A 7,791-nucleotide genomic window follows, 5' to 3' on the forward strand; every position below is an offset into this window, starting at 1 on the left:
ATTGTAAGATATGGAAGAAGAGAATAGTAAATGTAGACAAATGTGAGGGGGAAATAAAAAAACAATATGAGAAATATTGACTTTGGGACAAGGAGGTGGGCGTAAGTAATAAGGGTTAGTAGCCTAGCCAAATTGAAAAGCAAGTAAGAGAGAAAGGATAACTGAAGGAAGGAGAAACTGACAATAGAAGTAATGCAAAATTATAGATGAGGAAATTGGTTTGAGAGGTTGTATGATAGGGGAACCCGTGGCTGCATGAAAGTAAAGTAGATGTGGGTGAATGAATCTGTTTCTTTGTATACATGGTGCAATGAAAAACACAGTCAGCCCCAGGGAGATGAGACTTGGCAATGTCCAGAGAGTTGATTGTATTCTAAGTAAGGAACCAAGTGTAATGTAATGTTAATTTTATTAAATGAGATTGACTCAAATAAGCATCAAAAGACAATCGTCATGTGAATTGTCAATCCCTTATTCTTGGAATCAATTGGTATTCAATTGTGAAGGGTGCTTCTCATTTCCCTTTCACTGCGATCAGTTTTCCAGCACTACCAAGCCAGTAGTGAAATATTAGCATGCATTTGCCTTGGGTACTTGTGGTAAATTGTCCAATTTACAGAACACTTTGAATCCCATATAAAGCAATCAACTAGTGAATTTCAAAAGTGGATTTTGCTTTGAAGGGACTACTTTCAGCACATATGTGAGATTATTTCAAAGCTACACAACTTTTAATAGGCCCAGTGACATGACAGAAGCCCTAAAAAATTAGTAGAAATCGAAGTATTTTGATTTTGGTTACATTTAGGAAACATTCACCAATATTGTTTCCGAACAACACCAACTATAAAGTTGCAGGCCACCTGAACCAGAGATGACACACTGAGTTTAGGATGGCATCTAGGTAAGAAAAGTAAAGAAGTGATTAACAGGATGTAGGCTATCCTATTTTTACAACGGTTGCCTTTGGGAATAGATAGGAACTAAATGCAAGTTACAGTAAAACTTTCAGTATTGTAAACACTTATACTAAATGCATAAATCTTTCATTCCATAAAAAATGACAATGTCAATTTGTTGAGCTCTAGTGAAACATATAAATATCTGCAGCGAGGGACTCCTACAAAAGTTATACAGCAGAGTCAGAGGCAAAGATTTCCTGCTAGTGACTTTGAGAAAGGGCTGATCATGGTAGCAGCTTGTCAGGCACCAGATATACACTGCACACTTTGAATGGAAATGATGTCCTTTACGATGCATTTTACATCTCCACTCAATGTAAATAGTATTTTGGAAATACTTGATTATAGTACCCTTGAAATATTTACTAGATTAAATTATTTGTACTCCTTTATATTACTAGACAATTAATTATGCTATTCCTACTACTGAAATTATTTGACAATCTCCCATAGGTGTCTAACCCAATGAGAGCACCACTACTTGACATGGACTATTAGGAATAATGAAACTCAGCAGACTTCTGGGATTCTGGGTTACAAAGAGACCCTCAAGCTCATCATTACTTCTGCCGAACCAAAGGGCAGTATATTGAGCTGATTGGCTATTCATTGTCTTACTGCCAAACCCATATTAAATGCAGTCCTAGAAGAACAGCTGAGTAAATAATAATATTTCAGATTCTACACACAATCTGTAATTTGTGGGCTCTAATTTCTTGATCTTGCTAACATATTGTTGATGTTCAGCAAGGTAAGTCAAAATATTGAGAGCTCATGTACACCTCATTGCCTTCTTAAAGTCAGCATACCGTCAGATCATGCATATTCCAATCCTTCACCTAAAGAAGGTGAAAGAAAATGTCCCATATTATTGTGATAACAAAAGTTATTAATTCTATTCAAGGACATTTTTGAAGAACACTTTACTGATAAGCAGATTGCAACCAGGCAGTTGACCCAACTGATGCACCACTTTTGGGGTTCTAGACTTTCTTCAACAATAGAGCATTGTGACGCTCAATAATCAGTCAAAAATTATATCCCATAATAGAGAATTGATACATTGTCTGATGATCTCCTGCTCTGTTAAATCATGTGGGGACAGTTTTTGTATAGCAGTACATCACAGTGGTGGATCTTCGGTGGAGGCACCCAAATGAACGTCCTTTGTAAGTAGAATCATTAATCCTCTACATTATTTTTCAAGGATATTTATTTAAAACCTTCTGGAGTGTTGCTTTATTTGTCCCTAAATCTATTTGTAATGCTTTAACTGATGGACATCAACTTATCATACATGTGTACATCTGTCTACTTTTGAAGCAAATAAATGGACAATACAGTCAAGTACTAAATTACTATGAATTTCCAATTTTTTATCTTTTGCCAGACGTACTTAATATTTTGTGTTGCTTTGTTTGAGATGACAGAAAAAAAAGCTAGATAATAGTTTAAAAGGGGATTTCCTTTCAAAATGTTCCTCTCTCATAATGGACTTTTCTTTGTGCACATTGTCAGGATTTTCTATCAACATCCTACAGTTGGACCACTTTGTACTGTTTGACTGTGTTTGGATTGTATAACACCATACCCATGTAAATTACAATAATCTTAAAAGTGTTCCTTCCAAAAACACATTATTTAAGATTATTGTAAGACTGTGGGAACGGTGTCAAATTCAGGACTTTCAAACAGTAGCAGTATTCTGAAGAAAGAAAACTTTCTTATTGTGAGCAGGAGAAATTCAGCAAAGGTGTATGCCTTTGGAAATATGTTAGATCATTTAAAATATAACTGAGAAAAAAAATAGATTGCACTAGCTCAAGATATTTATGGATTATTGGATCCATCTGTCAGATAATGTGTTAATAATATTGCAAATCACTATGTATTGTAAACAGCTTTTCAAAATGACAATTATGCAGAGATCTTAAGAGCTGTCTAGAATGTCTCAAAGATGCAAATACCTGAATGAAATGTCAAGGGTTCTATAGTATCATTGATTTTTTTTTGTGAGGAGATGAAGACAATTTCAGAAAATTGAGTTTTATCTGCCTATCATACACTTTTAAATTTATTGAGAACAATTCTTCTCATGCATACATGTACCTGCACCGCTGTATCATTAGGCAATTGTGGCAATGGAGTACTAGCAGTCCTGTATCTAGCCATAACTGCTTCATATACTTCTTACATTTCCCATTTGTGCCTGCTATTCTGCATCACCAGGTGAAGGGGTGCCATCCATCCTTTTTTTTGCCGCAGGTGCTGCTGCAGATAATGTTTACAGTGCTTCTCTGTATCTGTAACAATTCATCAACAGGTGATAAAATAAATCTAAAACTCAATGTACTGTCTTTACTGCCCTTTAAATTGCTGGTTTGTGTACAGCACTGTGGCACTGTGGGTATATCTTTGGTGGAGGAACCCAGCTGAATGTTCTAAGTAAGTAACATAGCCAGCACCGTGCATTATTTCTAAGAGCTACTTTGTTCTTAAACACATTTTCCACTACATGTTTCTATATTTATTGTACCAATGTAAAAAGATCTTGTTTAGTATTGTAGCAATTCATATTCTTGTACAATATATATACATTTGCACATTATCAAAAATTACAATATGTTTTTCTATTTGCAATCTGTGACGGTTATATGATTCTTTTAGGTAGAAAGAAAGGATAGCCTACAAATTGGAATCCACATTTTCAATCATGTTACCTAGCTCTTTAGATGACAAATACCTTCAAATAAAATTAATAAACAGCAGATTTTAAGAATGTATTTTGAGCCTAAATATGTTGGGGAAAATGTGGTTTTCTTGTTGAATTGTGAAAGAGTATACTCTTAGTATTGATTTTGAAAACAGGTTCTTAAAGTTAGAATATTTTGTGTACCATCAGTCTAATTTTACAGTTATCTAAAAAAATCAACCTGGTGATGAAAGCCTCATATCTGATCTATTTCACTCTAATTAAAAGGCACTAAATTAACAAATATGGTATTCAATGTTTTTCGCATTGAATTCAGAAATTGGACTACTAGTCTTAAGTTCAACTAAAATAAATCACATTTAACTGTGTGGAGATTGTCCTAAGTCTAGAAATCATTTAATGTCATCCTTATGTCATGTAAACCCTTAGGAAATATGACACCATCCTCTAGAAAGAACACTGTTCTTAAGAAGAACCAGAGTAGGTATGAAAACGGTTAAAAGTATTGGAAGCCAAAAAACTATGTTTGTAGTTCTGTGTCTTAAGGACATTGAGATGCATACAGCCATCAATCTTTAATCCAGCTACAAATGCTAAACTGCACTAGCTGGGTTTGTGCAGTCTTGTGGCACTGTGTGTTTATCTTCGGTGGAGGAACCCAGATGAACGTCCTAAGTAAGTTGCAGAATAATATCAACTACTTCCTTAGGAAGCAGGGATTTTATACAAATGTATTGCTTTCTTTATTGTTCTTTGATCATCTCTAGTCTTAAGATATCAACAACAGATTTTGCATCTCAGTATGTGTTGTCTAGTGAAATGATGGGGCAATACAGCATCCTGTAATTTTAATGCTACGGTGTTCCATAATAGTTAGTTGTGGAAATAATGTATAGTTATGGATTTCTTCTCTATGAATATTACATAGCATGTGGAATTAGTGTTTTATGGTAATGCCTTCATGTTTTATCTTTTTATAAGAAATTTGAATAATTCCTTTCCATTGCAAAAAGTAAATAATGAAAACTTTCCTGAGGTGAGGTTTTTTACAGTCAGCTCATATTGCTAATCTAGGCTGATTTTCCTTTTTCTGCACAGATCCTCAGTATTGGCAAACCTGTCATGAGAGTCAAAATAAGTTATTCTTATGAAATTGCATATATTTACATTTTTCATAATTTGCACAGGAAATTACATCTTATGTACCTTAATGGGGATGATTTGTGATCAAATGACTCTTTATCCCTTGGTTTGTCTCCTGGATTTAACAATCAACCAAATGGTATTGTCTTTTGCAGATTAGTTTCTTCTCTGTGCCTCCAATACCTTCGCTATTTTTAGAGCACTTGGACATAGGATAATTGCTGAGATAAAGCATTTGAAATATACCTGGAGACCTTTGTTTATATTTTCTTGTTTATGCTGCCCATTTCCTGTAAATAGATTTTTACTGAACATATGTTGTATTCTCTTTCAATCATCTCTTTTTTTGTAATGAAATAAAGTAACATGGTCTATAATCCCATATTTACCTCGCACCGTAGTACAATGTCAATAAGACTATTGCACCTACTTTTTTGTGGCTATGGCTATTCAACCACATTTAAAAAATTCATATCTTCTCAGAATTGTTCATTTGTTTCTTCCATTCAATACCTACTAAGACTTTATTCATGCCATGCATTTTCGTTCTTTGACAGAATCTATCTTGAGTTGGTCCAGTTTATGAAGTGAATTTTCCAATAAAAATACAAACAAATGAAGAATCTGTTTAACTTGTGACATTTCATATATAAGCTGCTGTTTAATGGGCTATTTAATAAATTAAATAAACTATCCAAACAACTAGGATTTGATTTAGAACCCTTCCAAGTACTTTCTATTAATAGAATGTATAATCCAAAAGAAAGAGCTTTCATTGCGACTGTGGTTTGTACCTATCAAATATTTTAAAAGGTGATAGATATCTGATAACATTAGAAAGTACAGATAATATATTATTTGTTTAAGATGATGCAATAACTCACTGAATTGACTTCAAATTTTCAGCTCTAAAAGTTTTAAAGTATTCATTGACTCCACTTTTCATCTTCTAAGGAGGATGAAATATGTAAAACTGACTAGCAAATCATTTTATTGGCGTTGTTGCAATAACAGCAAGATTCAAGCATGTAATGATACAGAACAAACCCTTTTTCATGTTTTTCAATACTGTTACAAATTGCACGTTATTCAAATAAAATGTGAGATGTTTCCTCATTTGTGTTATGTGATAAGGTTATCCTCAGCAGATTACTCAGGTGTTAAGTCAGTTAGCTCCTATTAACTTATTTAATCTGTCATTTATTTCTGTACCAATCTTAATGGTATTCATCTGTAAGAGCAATAGGTTTTCCTTCAGCAGATCCGTTTAAAAATAAAAGTGTATAAGTAAGCTTTTGACAGCACATATACCAAAGTTCAAACACTTTTTAAAGCTCTATGGTTATGTGCTTGGACAATATACCATATACCAGTCTTTTTGTGCAATGACCTTGTGTCAAATAGGATCTTTTAAGCAGCTTTTATTAATATTTCTTAGTAGACCAGAAGTTGTAGCTCTTCAATTGCATTTAAGGTTCTCTGGAAGAGATTGTTCTAATTGTAATTTGGCACTTCAGTATCCTTTTATTTCCCGAACAAGAAAACACTGATGGCATTTCTAAAAAGGATTGCATCAACAAATGGCAGCAAAATTATATGTTTTAGAAAAGCAACTGGAATTAGGGAAATACGTGTTGGTGCTGGAGACTAAAGTTCCTATACTATTTTTAAAGTACAAATAAACCTGTATTTCAATGGGACTACATTGTAAAGCAATAATCTAAAACGAATGCTCAAGTCAAGTTTCCTCGTCAGATAATTCTTTAAAAAAATATGTTTTCCATGCTTTATCACATATGTCTGAATATGTCACTTTATTTTTTGGTTTAAAAGCCATTTAATAGAAGTTGCAAACAATGTTTCCCGGGCAATTGAATTTGACAAAGGATGATTAACCAAAAAATAACAAAATATTTTTTTTAAATGATTCCTATTTTCTCATACTTTTCCTAATTTTCTTGCAGCCGGTGAGACACAGGCTCCTACTCTGAGCATATTCCCACCCTCTCTGGAGGAGGTAGAGAAAAACAAGGCCACTGTGGTGTGTCTTCTCCAAGACTTCTATCCGGCCTCTCTGGATGTGACATGGAAAGTCGATGGTCAAATATTTACCAATGGAGTAGAGAAAAGCAGAGCTACGAAACAGAGTGAAAATAACCTGTTCATGGCCAGCAGTTATCTGTCTCTGCCCCCCATGGACTGGAGTGCAGAAAAGACAGTCACCTGTCAGGTCACCCACCAGGGAAAGACCTTTGAGAAATCTGTCAAGAAATCAGAATGTGTTTAATATTCAACGCCAGCTTTTTCCCTGTGGAACGTTGAAATCATCTCCTTATTACGGTTCGGTGATATATAATTTTAACACCCATCATTTTACGGTAAATAAACTGCGGCTTCCATGAGAAGAAGTACATTAAATTCTGGTATCAATGTGAGTGATTACAAATAGTCTCTCCAGTTACTTTTGTTCCTCAATCTTATTTAACATTTAACCTGTAATGTCTCCTTTTCATCACGTAATTCAATCATTTAAACCTTAATGTACCACCAATGGGAAACTGCTGATCTATTCTGTGGCTCCTTAATTGTCTTTTGTATTGTCAATAAAATTTGTTTTTTTCATCACACAATATTTTGAAAATCTATTTCTTTGTATTTTGTTGCTAATTTCTTGAATATGCCTTAATATCAGTCAGTTAATACTGAAAAGATGTCAATGGTTCTCCCTTGAAAATGTTTGCGAAATTCAGAAAATCATAATAAAAAGTGTTGCCCTTAGTTACCTCTGACGCCTTCCTTCTTCAGACCTGAAAATAAGACCTTACCTCTCTAACAAAGCACAGCAGAGCTATAAAATTCAATCTGGATATGGGTATGACTCCCTTTTGTTTTAGAATGCATGACACTTAGTTAAACAGACCGTCATGAACAAAACTGGATTTATTATCAATTTTCATAGGTGGATCAGTGGTT

The 7,791-nt window shown here is 34.1% G+C and overlaps 1 long non-coding RNA gene across 1 annotated transcript; it reads left to right on the forward strand.

Moving 5' to 3' along the window:
• Window positions 1–2,086: 2,086 nt before the first annotated feature.
• On the forward strand, window positions 2,087–7,448 carry LOC147678975 (uncharacterized). Its single transcript, XR_015300865.1, has 2 exons — window positions 2,087–2,131; window positions 6,783–7,448. It is a non-coding gene; the product is annotated as an uncharacterized LOC147678975 (long non-coding RNA).
• Window positions 7,449–7,791: the final 343 nt, after the last annotated feature.

The sequence above is a fragment of the Lissotriton vulgaris genome, chromosome 11 (genome assembly GCF_964263255.1).
Source record: "Lissotriton vulgaris chromosome 11, aLisVul1.2, whole genome shotgun sequence".
Lineage (NCBI taxonomy): Eukaryota > Metazoa > Chordata > Amphibia > Caudata > Salamandridae > Lissotriton > Lissotriton vulgaris.